Source organism: Petaurus breviceps, unplaced genomic scaffold (assembly GCF_028583685.1).
Source record: "Petaurus breviceps papuanus isolate PSGF00001 unplaced genomic scaffold, PetGlider_PUasm1.0 47, whole genome shotgun sequence".
Taxonomy (NCBI): Eukaryota; Metazoa; Chordata; class Mammalia; order Diprotodontia; family Petauridae; genus Petaurus; species Petaurus breviceps.
Window position 1 is genome coordinate 1,153,139 of NW_027186349.1, and position 19,990 is coordinate 1,173,128.

The window sequence follows — 19,990 nt, forward strand, 5'->3', positions numbered from 1 at the left end:
AATTCTGATTATCTCTCCTGGACCTATTTTCTAGGTCAGTTGTTTTCACATGAGGTATTTTACATTTTCTTTTATTTTTTTCATTCTTTTGAATTCGTTTGATTGATTTTTGATGTCTCATAGAATCATGAGCTTTCACTTGCTTAATTCTAACTTTTTTTTCATAATTCTCTTGCATCTCTCACATTTCTTTTGCCAATGTTTCCTCTATCTCTCTTATATGATTTTTAAGCTACTTTTTGAGTTCTTCCGTGAGTTCTTTCTGGGCTTGAGACCACTTCCCACTTTTTCTTTGGGGTTTTTTTTCCCATAGGTGTTTTGACATTGTTGCCATCTTCTGAGTTTATGTCTTGATCTTCCCTTTCACCATAATAACTTTGTGGTCCAATTCTTTTAGTTGTTGTTGTTAATTTTTGCTCATCTTTTTTTACCTTTTCCCTTTGTTAAATTTGAACTTTGCTCCCCGGGTTGAAGGACACTGTATCAGGTTAATTATGCCAGGGGCTGCAGGCCCTGGCTGTTTACCTAGTGCTACACTGATATTGCATTGAGGCCCATGGAGGACCCTCTTGTCTGGTGCTGCACTGTAGGAATAGGGTGGGGAGGGGGATGTCTGACACTGCTGGAGGCTGTAAGGTTCTGGCAGCTTATCTGGTGCTGAACCAGAGTTCTGATGCTAGTGTCTGTCTTTTGCTGAGGTCCGTGGGTTGTTCTGAAGCCAAGTGTAGGTCTAGTTGCTGAAGGTTGCCTGTTTGCCTGGGGTTATGCTGAAGTATGTGGAGGTCTCAAAGCTGGATTCTGCTTATTGCCCTGGCTATGCTGAGACACATGGGGGAGCCAGTGTCAGTGTTTGCCTGCTTTACCACCCTGGGGCTCAAGATCTCCCACTGCTTTGCTGAGGTGGGGCTTGCTGTGGGCTTACTGGAGTACTTTCTGTCCTGGACTCCATTCTACTTTTACCCAGGTGAGACAGAACTTTCTTGATGATCTTCCAGATTTCTTGGGCTCAAAAATTGTTTTACCCTGTCTTTTTGCTGGTTCTGCTATTCCAAGATTTTTTGGGTGTGCTATTTTATAGTTGTTGGAGGTGAATATGGGAGAGTTACAGTGATTTACTGCTTACTCCACCATTTTGACTCCACTCTGCCCCAAATCCTGCCTTGGTGCTTGCAAAAGGCCTTCTCAAACATATGCCAAAGCTTGATTATTGAAGCAATTGCTAGTAAATATTCCTTTTAGAATATTTTCTGATATAAGTAGGTCTAGTGGGATGTCTAATTCTTTTCACCAATCCCAGTATGTCCCAGATTTACCAACATATTGGCTAAAGTGCAAATAAAACTTTCTGAATCTCAGTTTCCACATCTATAAGATGGTTCTAATACTTTGATCAGTGCTACGGTGACAAAGTACTTTTTCAGTCAATGAGTTAACAAACATTTATTTGGCATTTGCTATATCCCAGGTATTGTACTAAGCACTGAGAATGCAAAGGAAGACAAAAATAGAGTTCTTGTCTTGAAGGAACTCTCATTCTAATGGATTAAACAACATACCAACAACTATGCACATATAAGATATTCACAGATTGAATTCGGGATAATCTCAGAGAGAAATCTCCTGAAGGTGGTGGAGGAAAAGGAGGCCTCTTGAATAAGATAGGGTTTGAACTAAGTCCTGGTGGAAACCAGGGTACCCAAATGGAACAGCCAGTGAAAAAAAAGACAAGAGATGGCCATAAACTACATTGTGAGCTCATGCTAGTGAATAAAGACTATTATTCCAATTTTCTGCATAGACACTCTGATTTTCATACAAACAGATAACCATTTCTCCTATTGATAGAACCATTTAGGACAATTTCAAAACCATTAAAAATAGTAGTAGTGACCTGAAGAATGAACTGTTGTCGAGGCATTTCAGTTGGGTCCAACTCTTTATGATCCCATTTGCCGTTTTCTTGGCAAAGATACTGGAGTCATTACCTTCTCCAGCTCATTTTACAGATCAGGAACTGAGACAAACAGGATTAAGTGACTTACCCAGAGTCACAAAGTTAGTAAGTGTCTGAGACCAGATTTGTACTCTGGAAGATAAGTCTTCCTGACTGCAGACGTGGCACTGTATCCACTGTGCACCCTAGCTGCCCAATCACAATAAATAAATCTCATTAAATCTGGCTCTGGACCTTTGCATGTTAAAACCATCAAGTTAAAGATTTCAAAGAAATATTTCCTGGGAATGGCAACCTTCTAAATGTGTCAACAGTATCATTTATTTAGTTTAACTACTAACCATGAATTGACATTTTCAAAAGTACTGTTTGTTAAGTTTAATTACTATGAATTGCATATGGTCATCTCAGACATAGCCCCACTCTGTTTTTTTGATTCCCATCTAGTTTGATCAGTCTAGAACCCATTCAGATCCCTGCTCCTCTGGACATAAAGTATTAGTATACAATAATATAACAGACGCAAGTCTTTTCACAAGTTTAGCAGTTGGTATCAATCCTCTGCTTTAGTTTTGCCTTTAAAGGAGAAGCCCTATGTATATCAGTTGTCAAAGACATTTATATTGCCTTCTTTTAATGATTTATTTAATTTTTTTTTGCATTACCCAAAGGTATCTGGGTGCTAAGAAAATAGTAAATAACAGAGCTTCATGTATTCATACCTGTGTATTTTTCCACTTATTTACTCCTGAGACATTTTGATATCCATTTACACAATTGACATCATTTTCATAAAGTATATTTTGGTAAAAAGAACAAAGAAATTTCAAGTAGAGATGTAGTTCTACAAATCTATGCAGATATAGTAAACAGTGAATCTTCCACATATTCCAAACAAGTGACCAGCAGTGCACAGTAGTTTATTTTTTCTTGCTTGCTGATGATCTCACTTTTGGGTATCTCAGTGGCATGCATGGCTAATATGTAATACATAATTTAAAAAAGAATGTGATGTATTCCATGAACTCAAATTTTAGTTTGATCCAAATGACCCACCAAGGAAGATATTCAGGGTGCTTGCTGATTCCAGGAATCCTCTGCTTTGTCAGAAAATATCTCCTCTGAGGGCAGGGTAAGTGTTCCATCTGGCACCAATGCCAGCAGGCAGCATTGCTTCCCTAAGTGCCAGAGTGCTGAGTGCTTCACTTTCCCAGCAAGAGGATATTTCAAGAGGATACCTCAGGATATTTCAGTTGTATTCTAATGTGAGCTATAAATTCATGCCCTTGGTTTTTAACAGTTTAGCAATTGGCAGCATTTTAAAAAAATCTAGCTTTTCCAAGTATGTTCTGTTGCCTGATATAAATATGATACCTGCTCTTTGTTATGTTGATAATTATTTCAATGAGGAAATAAGAATAAAATCTATACCTGTCATTTCCTTAATTTAGAGAACTCCTGAGTAAGGAACCTCTCCCTCTACCAATGCAACATGATGCTTTTTTGACAACTTTTAATGTTTTAGAGAGCAGCAAGAGGTCAAGTAGGTGAAGGAAAGGTAATAAACATTTATATAGTGTCTACTGTGTTCTAGGTACTGTGCCTTACAAATATTATATTATTTCATCCTTATAACAACCCTGGAAGGTAGATGCAATTTATAGTTGAGGAAGCTGTGACAGAGGTTAAGTGACTTCCCCAAGGTCATATAGCAAGTAGGTGTCTGATGTAAGATTTCTTTTAACTGAACTCTTTTAACTTCCCAATGCCAGGCCTAGCACTCTATCCACTGTGACACTTGCCTTTAGGTGGAGTGACTTGCTTAGGCTTCCTCCAGATGGTGTGTCAATAGAAAGAACTTGAATTCTGATCTTCTGACTTCAAGGCTGGTTCTCTATTCACTTTGCCACCCTGAAGAGATAATGAAATGGGAAAAGCAATGAGCATTAATTTAGCACTTATAATGTTCCAGAAAATATGCTAAGTATTTTCCAAATATTATCTCATTTTATTCCCAAAACAGTTCTTTTATATAGATGCTGTTATCACCTCCATTTTACAGGTGAGAAAACAAAGGCAAACAGAGGTTAAGTGATTTGCCCAGAATCACACAGTTAGTGTCTGACAGTCAGATTTGAACTCAGTGTCTTCCCTAATCCAGACCCAGTGTTCTATCCACTGCGTCACCTAGCTGCCTATAAATTAATGATATAATCAATATGATTTCTCAAATAATTGAGAAGTGATGTTGGGGCAGGGGAAGCAGAGTAATAAAAAAGAAAATAGCTAGGTAGTGGATAGCTACTTGTCAATAGCTTATCAATGTTCTCTACAACATGCTTTTTTGTATTGCTTTAATCAAGTCATTTGGGCCTCAATTTCCTCACGTATCAAACCTAGATGATTGTATGAACTCTGTGTTCCTTTCCAGGTCTAAAATTCTGAGTTTTTTAACTTGATTCCTCAGAAGCTCAGAAGAGCTATTATTGCAGCACTTTCATTCTCTGGTTTCCTCTCTTCCCCTTAGTAGATAGTCTTTATGAGTTAATTGGGAAAAAAAAATAAAGTCTTAAATTGCCAGTACTGAACCTTTGAAGTTGCTAACGTTAATGAGTAAATAGCAGAGAGGTGATAGGACACCGGTCTTTCCCTGGGTTATGCTTGAAATCTTTCTTATCTGACAGAGTTTATGATTTAGGATCACAACCATGCCATGACAAGGCACTAGAGACAATTTCAGGCAAGGGTGATCGTGTCACAGAAGCATGGTGTCAGTCTTGTCATTTGAAGTTTGATGTTGTAATGAACCTCCTGAGAGGTGACCTCTAATAGACAAGTAAGTGAGAATCCAGAAAGAATACTTTTTCTTTTTTTTTTCTGGACCTCAGCTCCTTCATCTCTATGATTTGCAGTTCACCTGAGAGTATAGTGTTCAAGTTATTATCACCTCTTGTTCTCAGGATATCTCAGTCCTACTTGGCACATTGTAACATTTGAAATGATAGAGAACAGGAGGAAATTAAGTTGCTAAGTAAGTTTTCTTTCCTTTTTTGGCATGTTTTAAATGAACCAACATAATAGCATCTGACTCTGTCATGATTGTTGAAAGATCTTTATTCTTTTAATCTAAAATTAAATAATTTTCATTTATTTAAATAAATATTTCTCAATTACATGTAAAGATAGTAATAATTATTTTTAAAATAAGTTCCAAATTCTTCCCTTCCTCATTACTGTCCCTGAGACCTCCTTGAGAAAACAAGTAATTTTATTTTGTGAGGTCATGCCAAACATGTTTTCATATTAGCATGTGGCAAAAAAAAAAGATACAAATGAAATAAAACAAAAAAAATAAAGTTTAAAAAGGCATTCTTCAATATGCATTCAGGAACCACCAGTTCTTTCTATGATGGTGGGTAGCATTTTTCATCATGGATCATTTGAATCATTATCTTGATCAGAATAGCTAAGTCTTTCTCCGTTCATCATTCTTATGAAATTACTGTTAGTGGCTGCAAATGTTATTCTAAGTCTGATTTCACTTTGCCTCAGCTCATGTAAGTCTTCACAGGTTTTTCTGAAAGCATCCTGCTCATCATTTCTTATAGCATGATAGAATTCCATCACAGTCATGTACCACAACTTGGCTAACCATTCCCCCATTGATGGGCATCACTGTGAATTCCTAAGCATTTGTCATTTTCTTTTTCTTTCAGATTAGCCAGTCTGATAAGTGTGAAATGGTATCTCAGAGTTGTTTTGATTTGTAGTTCTCTAATAAGCAGTGATTTGGAACTTTTTTTTCCAATGTGGCTCTTGATAGCTTTGAATTCTGAATAATGCCTACTCATATTTTTTTAACCATTTATCAATTGAAAAGTGACTTTTTCCAGTTTTCCCAGCAATTTTTGTCACATGATGAATTCTTATCTCTAAAACTTAGATCTTCATGTTTATCAAACACTAGATTGCTATGATCATTTATTAAGTTATATGGTATACCTCTGTTTCTTAGCTAGTACCAGATTATTCTGATGATTACTGCTTTGTAACATAATGTGAAATCTGGAATTTCTAGACCATCTTCCTTCACATTTTTTTCATTGTTTCCTTTAATATTCTTGGACATTTGTTCTTCCACATGAATTTTTTTAGCTCTATTAAAAAACATATTTGATAGTTAGATTGGTATGGCACTGAATAAGTAAATTAATTTAGGTGGAATTGTCATTTCCATTATATTGGTTTGGCCTAACCACAAGCAATTAATATTTCTCTACTTGTTTAGAACTATATTTATGTGAAAAGTGTTTTGTAATTGTGTTAATATAATCCACGGGTTTGTCTGGGATGATAGATTCCCTAATATTTTATATTGTAAACAGTTATTTTCAATGAAATTTTTTCTTTCTGTATCTTCTGGCTTAGTTTATTTGGTAGCATGTAGAAACGTTAATGATTTATGTAGGTTTATTTTATATCCTTCAACTTGGCTAAAGTTGTTAATTTTTTTCAATAGGTTTTTAGTTGATATTCTAGGGTTCTCTAAAGATATCATTATATCATTTATAGTATCTCTCTTTCAACTGTGTTTCTTATAAGCAACATGTTGCCATATCTAATCCATTCTGTTATGAGCTTTTGTTTAAGGGTAAGTTCATCACATTCACATTCAGTTATGATTTACTAACAGTGCTCTCCTTTTATCTTGTCTCTCCGTTAAAGTCTGTTGTGTTTCTGACTATTTCCTTCTTTAATCTGCCTAACCTTTTGTCATCCTACCCCCTTTCTCTCATTGCCTTTTTCTCCTGCTTTCCTATTGGTTAAGATAAATTTCTATTACTAATTTTTCTTTAAGGCTTTTCTTATAGCTGTTTTGACTTCATTGTCTTCTGAGCTTGCTTCATCACCTTCTCTGTCAACAAAGTAGCTTTTCATGGTCAGGTTTTTGTTATTATTAGCCTATTGCTCTGTCCTATTTCTTGATTTTGAACTTTCTGTTAAAATTACACTCTCTTCTTGGCATGTGGGGGTAGGGATAGGGGCATGGTCTCTATCTCAAGTTTCAGACTTTTTCACATTGTTGTTTTCAGAGCTAGTTGTGTGGGTGTGGAAGGCTTGGGTCCTTCCAACATGATGTGAATTGGGTAGAAGTATGGTCACTGCTCTTCTCGTTTGTAATCTAGTCCTTACCCTGTAATGGTAATTATTTTGAATTTGAAGATACCTTTGTGTTGGCAAAGAACAGCTACAGAAGAGAAATGAGAATTGTGAACTGAGTCAAAATTTCATGAGAACTTGTGATGGCAGAGCTTCTTCTGAAAAGGAGCCCAGGAGGCTGAAGAGGAGCCCAGGAGACCTAACCCCCACCCTCCCACAACCCCCACCCCCTGATGGATAAGATGATTCTGATTTTTTGAACAACTGCAAAAGACTGAGGAAGCATGACCAGGATGCCAAGACTTTTTCTGTTTGTGGCTTGGTTGAGCCTTAAATTCCCTGGAACAGAAACTGTGAAGGATTTGAGTTGGACTGGATCCTGTGAACTTCACTGTGGAGTGGGACATACACAGAGAGCTGCATAAGGACCTGGGAGTGGTCTGCCTTTGAAACCAGATGACTGTTTGGTTGATTCAGGTAGGAGTTGCCTGCCTCTAGTCAAAATTAAAAGACCTCTCTGTGGGCAATGAGTAGTAATGAAATTGTAGTTTACTAGTGACCTAGGGGTGGAAGGTCTATGTATTTTCTAATGATTATACTTAGTGATTAATGATACTTAGTAATTGATTGCTGAATAAGTGACTGATTGAGTTAACTTAGTGTGCCCCATGAGTTAAAGACTTTGACTATTGTACTTTGAGATGATTGTTCTTTGTTCAAAACTTTGTGGCCCTTTGGGATTGCAATCTACACTGTTCCTGAGCATCTCTGATCTCTTGAGACAAGAGGACCCTGCCTCTCAGGGTTTCCATTCACTCTTTTTTTTTTGGTTTTGGAGGGCATTTGGGGTTAAGTGACTTGCCCAAGGTCACACGGCTCCAGTCACTCTTGAACAAAAAATAAATGCTCCTGAACTATGACATAGAAGTGGGTATATGCAGTGGAGTTATCAAACAGTATCTCATCCTCTGTTCAGTGCTAGCAAAATTTCAGTACTCTGAAATCTCTTTCTAATCAGATCCCTTTACCATCTCTGGTTTGTGAGCTCTTAAAGCTGCTATTACTTCTGTCACCACCAAAAAGTCTTTCCACTGGTGTTTCATCTACTTGGCCTCTGGGTCAGCGTCCTCTGCCATGTCACAGATCTTTCTTCCCAACCTCCTATGTTATATTGGGATAGAAAAATGTCTCACTCTGACCTTTTGATATCTTTTCCACTATAGCTGTTATTTTAAAGTTGTTTGGAGGGGAAAGCTGGAAGACTTTGACTGAGTGCCTCTCTACAATGCCATCTTGCCTCCACCCCTGGAAATGCTATGTTTTCAAGAGTGGGGTGTTTTATGGGCAAAGAATCATAGAAATTCAAGTAGCACAAATCATTTCATAAACAGAACAACTGCAACAAATCTACCCTGTGGTTCATTATTTTCCTGCCAAGTAGCTATAATTTTCTAGAACTTAAATGATGCCACCTGTGCTGTCTTTTGAAGGGTGTAGATAAGTGTCCCTCCTTGAATATCTGGAGTAAAATCATCAAATATACATTATTTTTCTCTTTCAGAATCCTTATTTTCTCTTAGGGCTTAACTCCAGATAACAGTTTCTTGTTTGTAAGTAATTTTTTTTTAAATTTTGTCTTTCTCCTATTAGATAGTAAGCTGCTTGAGGGCAGAGTTGGTGTTTTGGCCTTTGTATTTCCAAACCTTAATACTTTGACTGGCACATCTTAGCTACTTTAATGTTTATTGGCTGACTAAAGCCACCTCTAATAGCCCCAGATATTAGTGTGCTGTACCTCCCTGAGTATTCCAAGAGCCTCATTTTTATTTTCTCATCTCCCTTTTATGCTCCTTATCCCACATTGCACTCATCTGTCTAGAATGTAATCATATGTAAGCCCATATTGAAGGCAGAGACTATTCCTTTGTATCCAAGGATCAAACCTGAGCTATTGCACACTTTAGATGTTTAATAAATATTTTTAATTCCTTTGAAGTGTTGAAGACAAAGACAGCTAGCTCTGTATTACAAGGTTTGTTCTTCCTTCTGTCCTGAGCTCTCAGCCACATTACTTCATATGTGTGCATGTGTAGGTATGCACACATTTAAATGTATATAAATCTGTGCATATATAATTTACTTAATATGTGTGTGTGTATACTTCCAGTTAATTAGTCTGCACACACTATATCAAAGTCGCCTTATCCTCAGAATTCTTATTCAGGAAGAACAATGGATTACTCTACCTATTTTCTATTTGTAAAATAAAAAGAGGCATTATATATTGCATGAACATTGGTGTGGCCTAGATAGGAGAAATATACCTGATACTGTGTACATGGATTTTTGTTTCTGTATTTATGTTTTCCCACTCTTGAGTGACTTTCTGACAGTTTGATTCTTATTACTCTGTGATCTATACTCTTTTCTCTTTCAGACTTGCCTGTTACTTTCAAAGGCACCACCATCCTCCCAATCTTTTACACTCACTAGCTCAGGGGTCATGTGCACCTACTTATTCTCATTCATCCTTCCACTATTCCCATATCTGATCTGTTGCCAAGGCCTGTCGATTTTCCCAACTGTCCAGTATGTCCACTTCCCTCCTTTGATAGTGTCACCATCGTGGTACAGACCCTTATCCTCATCCCTGAATTGTTAAAATGGCACAATCTTGGTTCACCTGAAACAAGTCTCTCCACATTTCAGTTCATCCTATACTCAGCTGTCAACATGATCTTCCTTCGGCATAGGTCCTACCATTTCCCCCCCTCTATTTAATGAACTTCAGAGACTGTCTATCATCTCCAGAATCAAATATTAAATCCTTTATTTGTCATTTAAATCCTTCATTTGTCATTTATTTGTCTTCATATCCTATGCTCCCCACCTTTACATTCTTTTTATACAATACACCCCACCATATGGAATACAGTTCAGTCAGACTAGCCTTCTTGTTGTCCATTGAGCAAGACCGTCCATCTCCTAACTTCAGGTATTTTTGTTGAATATTTTCCTTGTGTAGAATGATCTCCCTTCTCATCTCAGTCTCCTGAATTTCCCGACCTCAAGTTAAACAAAAATCCAGTTTCCTAAAGGGAGATTTTTGCAATTCCTCTGAATTTTTAGGACCTTCCTACTACTAATTATTTTCCAGCAATAAAATGGGGATAGAATCAGCACCTACACCCAGGGTTTTTGTGAGAATCAAATGAGATAATATTTGTGAAAGTGTGTATTAGCACAGCACCTGGGACATAATAGGCACTTAATAAATGCTTATTTTCTTTTTGCTTTTTTTTTTTTGAAGGGGGAAGGTAGGGCAGTTGGGGTTAAGTGACTTGCCCAAGATCACAAAGCTAGTTTTGTGTTAAGTGTCTGAGGCTGGATTTGAACTCAGGTCCTCCTGACTCCAGGGCCAGTGCTCTATGCACTGCACCATCTAGCCACCCCTATTTTCTTCTTTAATCATATTTGTCTGTTATACACAAATAAGGAAGAAATGCCTAACTCTGTGGAACAACATCTAAAATGATCTTGACAGTTTCTAACAAAAATATTAAATATGAAATATTAACAAATCAAATAAAATATTGTAAAACCTAGATATTGTACTTTAAAACGGAATCAATATATAACCTACAGGGATCCTTATGTACAGATTAGTGGCCCTCATTTCTATTTGAGTTTGACACCATTGGCTGAGAATCATCAGTCAAATATAATAGGATGAAATTTAATTGAGATAAATATAAAGTACCACATTCATGCTTAAAAAAAAATCAACTGAACAAATCCAGTTATTAACTGGAGTTGATGTGGAAACATATTTGGGTGTTTTAGTGGCCTGAAAACTCAGTATAATTTAAGAGTATAAGATAGCCATCTAAAAAACTATTGTAGATAGGGAACATTAATAATCATATAGTATACAGGATGAGGGAGGTGATAGTCCTAGTGGTCAGACTGTATGTAGAGTACTCTGTTCAGTTGTTCAATTCACATTTTAGTCTTTTTTTAAAAGGACCTTCCCTCTCCCCCCCACACACACTGTATCCTGGGCCATCTAGCGTTGTCCTGATCTGTATCTGACTTTGGGACCTAGATGACTGGAGGAGAAAGTAAGGCTACTGACTTTGCACAGCTCTCCCTCACTTAAATCCAATTCACTTGCTTGTCTTGGCATTACTTCCCTGATGTCAGGTCCTCTGAGAAAGAAGGACAAACAGCACCAGCATCAAGTATATAGTTTATTTGTATATAGTTATTTGCATTCTGATTTTTCCATTCGATTGTGAGCTCCTTAAGGGTAGAGACTGTCTATTCCTTTCTTTGAATCCCCAGCACTTATGCTGGTACATCATAGATACTTAATAAAATTTTCTGACTAGTTGACAATAGTATGTCACTGGAAGCTTTTGAACCTCAATTTCTATATCTTCAAAATCAAAATAATGAAATTTGTACTATTTACATAACATGGCTATTATTAGAAAAGCAACTTGTAAATCTTAAAATGATATATAATTATGTTAATTATTATCCACATTTCATACAAGGTAGACCTTTATTTACTCATGCACTCAATTTCAACTTTGTCATTCAATTTTCCATCTTATTTCCTTTTGGTAATCAATATACAAGTTAATTGAACGTGTGTGTGTGTGTGTGTGTGTGTGTTTTGCTTCTTCACAATGTACAGTTTATTTTTAATGTGGACTTCCTTCCAAGTTATGGGCCTATCTTTTCATTAATTTTCCTTTGTTTCACTTCAGTAATAACCAAATAAAAATTGTTGAGCATTTTAAATGTATTTTCATAATGATTTTTTGATTCCTTCTGTCTCCCCTCCCATGGTTGCCTAAACCTTGCTTTCCTAAACCTTTAGATCCATGGTCATTATGAAAATACATGTAGGCAAATACCGAGATGCTTTTAAAAATAAAGCAACTTTATAATACTTTGTTTAAATAAGTTTTACATAGCCTCAGTTATTTAAGGGACCATTTCTCAGATTAATTTCTATATACCTATGTAGTTCAACCTGGAAATAATAAATGTACTTTTTAGTCTCTCAGAATTTACTGTTAGTAATACAACTTTTAAAATCATATATAAAGATTCTAATACAAGTGATTTTAATTTTGCAGATTTTTAAAAATTACATGGCTAGTGGTATAGTTTGTTTTACTTGACTAGTGGGCATTTCACACAAGAAAAAAATGTAAACATTTTGTTTTTAAATAATGGATCTCCTTTTGACAAATATTATACCCAAAAGTCACCTGAAAGAGCCCTATAAATGAAATGCAGAGATACCAAAAACACAAAATTGTTACCCCTCAATTCTAATTTACTAAAGAAGTTTCCCTTAAAACAATAAGAAATTCCCTTCTGCACTGTGACATGAGAAAATATTCTCATTTTGCACTACTCTTTTCCCTCTGGGCTACACTATTCAATAGACTGTGTCTAATATAGCACACATTACATACACACATACATATGTTTATGTTAATATCCGCTCTTATGTGTAGACCAAAGTACACACAAATGATTATAAACTCAGATGTTAGAGTGCAACAAGGAAAAAATTATACAGATATTCTGATTCTGTATACTGCATTTTGGACTCTTAATAAAGCTAAGATCCTTTCAGCAAGGATATTTGTACTGTTGAAAGGAGTAATCACATTAGAAGTAACATTTTTCTGGTGTATTTTTTTCTTCCTACCACAGTCACCCAATGTGCTGTGGGACTTCCTTGTTTTCTTTTTTGACATTTTTCTAATAATGATGGAGGATGTAGTTTGTTCATCAGTCATCTATACATTTTTACCTAATGACCTTATTTTTTACTTGTATATTTCTTCCATGACATTCTTTATGTTTTTTTTTTTAATATATAATACCTTCTTTGTCTTATGTATCTCCTTTATTACATCTACCATAAGTCTTTACTTTGCCCTTTGGGCAAGCCTCAATTTCAATTTTTAAGAACATAAGGACTTTTGTTTCACAAAGAAGTTTTTTTTTTGCACAAAGAATTTTAAAATGAGTAAAAGTATTTTTTTAATTTTTCAAAGACTGTCTACTTGACTTACTGTCCATTTGTTCTGACAAAGGACAGTAGAAAATTTATTTTGTACATTAAACGGTTACAGGATCAGTAGATTAGTATTCAGGATCAATTTTTACTTTCATTCATTAAGCAATACATTTAAAGTAGGAGTCAAGGTGTGTGTGTGTGTGTGTGTGTGTGTGTGAAGTCATAAATTCATCTTGAAAGTAGAAAATATTCAGGAGAGTTAAAAATGCAGTTCACAAGGTGGTTCCTAAAATGCCTTTCTGAAACAAACCAAATCTTATTTGTTTATTCAAAGCCAGTCATTATTTAATATCTTTAACTAAGCTAGAAATGCACTGCAATTTTGTTGAATTGTGCGGTTCACTGAGAGAGTGATTTATTTCAGTCACAACAACTAATGAATACAGTTTCCTAAATCTGGAAAGGAGTATGGTAGATTGCAGTGCCCAGAGGCACAGAGGCACCTATAAGATACAGATATATAGGCAATGTTGCTTATAGTGGAGTCAGGAGGAATAGGATTGATAGCTTGTCTATTAACTACCTATATAATAATGGGCAAGTCACTCTTTACTAACACTCAATAAATGCTTAGCAATTGATCAAATTAATGATTAATTAAATTAATAAATAAATTTCATTTTTAAAATAAATTAATAAATTAATTAATTGAATTGAAATAATTAAATCCCCTGTGCCTAAATTTGTTCATTTGTTAAATGAGTCACAGAATATGGCCCGAGATCTCTTCTTGCACAAAATCTCTGACTCAATTATCCTGTCATAACATCGTGAATATTTGAGGCTTTGAAATATTAAACTGTGGAGAGATTAAGAAAAATCTCAGTGGCCTCAGACATTATCATTGACTAGCTGTGTGACCTTGGGCAAGTCACTTAACCCCAATTGCCCTGCCCTACCCCCTCCAAAATAAAAGCAAAAAAAAAAAAGACCTCAGGTTTTTTGTTTGTTTTTACCCATCTGTGAGTATTTTGCTGTTTTTTCTTTTATTTTTTTTAAACTTTTTACTTCCATGGGGTAATTCTCCAAAGTTCATGAAAAAATATTTCTGTTTCATTGAATAGGAACATCTTATAAACATGTCTTACTCTGTATTTTAAAAAATTTCTATATAGATGTAATATATGATATAACTACATATAATTTTATATATGTTTATATATTATTTTTATATTTCATAATATATTTATATAATTATATATAATAAATATATAACATAAAATTGATGTATATTTGTTTTCATAATAAACCAAAATAACAAATTTCATGAATAATAATGACATTTATCCATAGGAAACCATATAAAGCATAGTTCCTGTTTTAATTCATTATTTTTAAAACCTCAAATTCCATATTGACACATGCAATTTTTGCTTGTATTTTTCAGTGTGTAGTACAATTCAAGTTATCAAGTTAGTGCATTGCTGATATTTGTTAACAGAAGTTCCTTTCCTGATCCTTGCCAGTTGATCTTGCCTTCCTGCATGGATCTTTTACTTTATTTGTTTTATGTTCAATGCCCATATGCCCTAGGTAGAATCCATACTTAAAAGATGCAAAAACCTGCCAGTTATTTGGTTTAATTTTCAATGACTTACTTATAATTCTTCTCATAATACTCTATGTCTAAGCCATTTACTCTGTTTGCAAATGAATATAAAACTCTCTACCCATGAAGGAAGAGGAGGGGGTCTGATGATTTAATGCCTTGGCCTTAGAGTAGAGCAAAGCAGCCTGTTGGTAAGCAACATGAAAATTTAGCACTTGTCCCCATCGTTCATCTAAAATGACTCTGCCTATGCTATGTTATGATTTCAATTATACATCTGTACATGATATGTATAATTAAATGTTTTTCCATATTAAAAGCAAAACAAAAAGCTACTATATGTTTATAAGAAAAACATCATTTTTAAAGATACTGAATCATAAACTAATTAAATTTGCTCTATGAATTTGGAAACCATGTGATGTCATTTTCTTTACAAAAGAAATACCCTTATCATATTCATGTAGTACATGCAGTGAATGCCTTAGGTATTTCCTACAGAGAAAAAAAGGAATGTTTTCCTTATTCATTCAAAAAGATGTCTGGTTCTATGGAGAGATTAAGAATAATATTCTCATCTAAAAGAGGCAGCATGGCATTGTGTATAGAGAGTAGACCTTGAAAGCAGGAAGATCTGGGTTCATGTCTTAGCTTTTGACATATACTGGCTGTGTGAACCTAGGAAAGTCACTAAATCTCTCAATGCTCTAGGAGACTATCAAGATGATAAATTACTGATAAGGTGCCAACCTGTATTGATAAAGGGAGTTTCCTCTGCCAATAAAATAAAAACATCTACTAACTATGGCACATAAACATGCAGACACACATACACATAATTCATGATTTCAAAAACTGTGATCATTTATATGTGCAGAATAAACAAGATTGATATGTATTACTTTGTCTTTGCCCTGTGACATTTTTTGACTATTTCTTTAGTGTGAAGAAAATTCTTTATAAATGCATTCTTCACATATACCACATAAATAAATCTTTCAATCTATATGCCCCTTGCTGGAGGAAGCAGAGAGTAGTTTTCTTTGATTTTCTTGGCCTACCAGTTGTCTAATTACCATCTTGCCTTTTTCACTGATGGAAGAGATGACATAAATATGCCTTTTTCCTTGGTCTGTTCGTTTCCCTTTTGACTAAAGGCAAAGAGAATTCTATCAACTTACTTTAAATTTTCTTCACATTCTGATGTCACCTGTTTCAAAAAACTTTGAATTTGATATTGGTTTTATTTTTTATTTCAGTTTTCAATAACATCTATTTGGGAGTTTTGAAACAATGTGTCTTACTTTTCCTTTTTCTCTTGAATAAGTGTACAAATTAACTATATTTAAATATTAGCCCAACCATGTAACACTTTTGTTCCCACAAGAAATAGAGTTTGCTTTCAAGAACAGAGTTCAATATTAATCAATCACCTGTTTACATTTTTGATTGACTAGATCCTCAGCCCTGTGATTCATGAGTGTTTGTGTTAATCCAAGTAGAAGGCATACACTGGATATTGTTTTGTAAGATAAATGAAGGGAAAAAGAGAGAAGAATTCCATTGTGTTTTTATAATTATTCTAAGGCTTTTGTATGCTTTCTCCATTTTAAGAGACCTAATTCAATAATGCCTATACCTGATTGAATTCTGTCTTTCTAAAAATAATAAAAGATATTCAGCAACCATCTATTGGATTTTTCATTTTAGTAAAATTGGAATGGCATGACCTGAACTTCTTAAAGGTATATCATGGAATATTTAAAGAACAGATTAATTATAACAATAAGGAGCCTTATAAGGGTATGAAGTTGTTCCTGGATTATGAATACAAGAGCAAAATTCCATTTTATTCAAGAATCATGAATTCCATGAGACTCCACAGAGTCCTGCCTGCCATGGTACTGAATTTGAAGTAATTTCATTCTGGTTTTAAGTGCATTGGAGACAAGATTGAGTCTGTCAGATCTTATTTTACCTGAAGGGTAGAACTCAAATTACTTTCCCACCCAGCTGTGCTTACTTTTTAAAATTTATTTTTTTCAATTTGTTTTCTTGAATAAAGTAGTAAATATAGTTTTATTTTATCATTTGCTCCTGAGTAATGTTGGGGGAAGGACATAGTATGTTGCATGAGAAGTCCTTCCCCAGCATTTTTCAGGAACAAAGAATAAAATAAAACAATATATACTACTTTGTTTTAGAAAACAATGAGAATTTTGGAGATCTATATGCTTGAATCTCAACTCTCATTAAGTGTATAACGAGTGTTTTATATATATATAATATATATGTGTGTGTATACATATATATATATATCCAATAAATATTACTGTGTATAGCCAAGAAATATGGACATTTTCTTAGAGTATCCCAAGGCACCCTAGCAATAGAGGTGACATCTCCAAATCCAAACATATAAACCTTTTAGTCTGCCCTGAATAATTCACCTCTTCTTATATGGAGATCAGGCTTCTTTATGTCTAAATAATTCAATCTTTCTCCATTAACTTTCTTATTTTATTAACTTTCGTATGTATGCCTATCAGTAGTGGCCTCCTGGCAGAAAGTAAGGATTAATTTGGTTTTGTTTGGCAAGGAATTATTCCTTTTTAAAAACTAAGTATTTATGATGAAATCAATTAATAGCTTAGAGTAGTATGACCAAGATGTATACCCTCTTGCTATAATTTGAACAAGAAAGTTAGTGAAAAAGAATATACTTTTAGACAGTGTATAAAATATGTGACAAGCCTTGCTATAATCTTATATTCTCAGACAATATCTGAAGTGTTTTGTTCTGCTTTAGGAAGTGCATTCACAATGTGGACGGTATCTAGAAATGGGCAAATTGTTTGGTGGGAGGAGGCAAGGAGAATTGATATGCTATAGGAAAAAGAGGACCAGTTGGGTGTCCTAGGGATATTTCACTTGGAGAAAGGATATTTGTTTGCATGTGGGGAAGGGGTATTCTTATCAGCTGTCTTCAAATATGTAAGAGGTTGTCACATGAAGAGGGATTCAACTTGTTTTACTTGGCCCTAAAGAGCAAAACCAGGATCAATGGGTAAAAATTTGAGAAGAGAAACATTAGGGCCCTCCTAATGTAGAATAGGCTATCTAGGAGAATTAATAAGTTTTTCATCGCTGGAAGTCTCCATGTGAGGTTAAATGACCCTTTCAGGGATGTTTTAGAGATGATTCATTCTCGGGTATGATTTGCACTAAATGTCCCTTCTCACTTTTAAGGTTCTGTTGTTCTACAAGGAAGTTATTACCATAGGCAATTTAAACTGTGGGTTGAGACCCCACAAGGAGTAGCAAGATATTTGGCAGTAGTAAAAGATTTCTGAATGTTCAAGGATGAAAAATTAATTCAGAATCAAACTTGTAATGAATTCGAGGTGTTTTTGGTAGCACTTGCCCATGTTGCATCCTGCAACTTCACTGCAACTTTGGTTCTAAACACACAAAGCTCACCCTTTTTGCACTGCACATACCCTCTAGCCACACAACAACAAAAGCTGTAGAAACCACAAAAAGGGGTAAGTTTTAAGAAACCCTTCTCTAGAGTAAATGGTAATATTAATATACAATTTCATAAGTGACTATTTCTATAGAAATCCAGGAAGAAAAAATGATAAAAAAAAATAAAGAAATTTGCATAAACACAATTGAATTCTTTACTGTCTCACCAGTCAAATTAGCCTTTCAGTTACTCACAACACTCAATCTCTGATTGCAATACTTTGTACTGGCTATCTTCCATGTTTGGAATGTGATTCTTTTAAGAAGCACCTCAGGAACCATCATGAAGCCTTCAACTGGTACCTCCAGTTTCCAGTGTTCTCCCTCCCAAACTATTTTGTATATATATTTATTGACTTAATATTTACATTTGATTTTATTAAGACTTGTCTTTGCCATTTGAATTCAAGCATTTCAAGAAGCAGTTTTTTTTTTAATTTGTATCTCCGCCTCCTTGAATGGGACCCAGCACACAAGTGTGGAAGGAATATTTGTTTATTGATTAGTTGCTTAATTGTAATTCCTTCTAAAAATTTTGAATACCTATTTGAAAAAAAATCAAGATCCATCTTAAACATCTTATATTATTTGTATTTGCATTTGTTTTGGGGATCCAACTTCTAATCATACCACATTTTTATTATCTGGTTGATTTTTTTTTTTAGCTAACTTTCCTCTCCTTCTTCTTTTATCTCTTTTGTTGTTTATTCTTTAGTTGGTTTCAGTCATATCCAACTCTTCATTTTGGATTTTCTTTTCTTTTTTTTTTTTACATAAAGTGCTTTTTTAATGAAAGAAATTTTAAAGAGATGTACAGTCAGGCTCAAGTTGTGCAGTTCACAAGCATGGAGGGGAGGGAGGAAAAAAAAAGTCATATTTAACCAAGGACTAAGCTGGACTTGCCACCAGGTGGATTTCTTCTGGATAGTGCTGGTGCCGATGCAACTGGACTGGGAACAGGTGCAGCAGGCACAGATTTCTCTTCATTCTGTCCCAGGTCAACTTGTAAGTCTGCCTCCTCATTTTCATGTATATCACCTTCTCCCTTTGGACCTAAAAACTCTCCAGGACCAGCTTCAGAAGACTTTCTTCTTTGGAGTCCAGATGGTTCAGAATTATCCCTACTAGACTGAGCCCCTGCTGACTTGGCCCAAGAAGGCTGGTTTTCTTCAGATGTTCCAAAAATATTAGATACCATTTTGTTCTTTCTCACTGGTTGTTCTGTAGGCTCATCAAAGCCCAAAGTAAAATTAAACCCACCACCTGGAGGATGCAATAACCGGGAACTATTCCTGCCATTGGGGTTGATGCCCTTGAAGGTGGTGGTAGTGGTCATGACGAAGCCGGAGCCGGACCGGGGTGGGGGTGGACGAACGGGCGAACAGAGAGAACGGCGAGGCTCTCCACAAGGTCCAACTGAACACAGTCACTGACTCACACACAAAAAAAGCCCACCCTCTACCTATTTTGGATTTTCTTGACAAAAGTACTGAAGTAGTTTGGCATTTCCTTCTCCTGCTCATTTTATAGATTAGGAAACTTAGGCAAACAGGGTTAAGTGACTTGTACAGGGTAACACAGCTAGTAAGTGTCTGATGCCAGATTTGAACTAAGAAAGATGAGTATTCATGACTCTAGGCCCTGTATTCTATCCACTAATTCACCTAGCTGCCCTTAAATCCTTCTCCAG

General features: G+C 35.2%; 1 protein-coding gene and 1 pseudogene across 1 annotated transcript in view; one reads left to right on the forward strand and one right to left on the reverse strand.

Moving 5' to 3' along the window:
• The window catches only part of CDH12 (cadherin 12), a 1,453,320-nt gene that overhangs the window by 713,172 nt on the left and 720,158 nt on the right, over positions 1-19,990 (forward strand). The window lies entirely within an intron of this gene.
• On the reverse strand, positions 19,043-19,789 carry LOC138171745 (jupiter microtubule associated homolog 1 pseudogene; annotated as a pseudogene).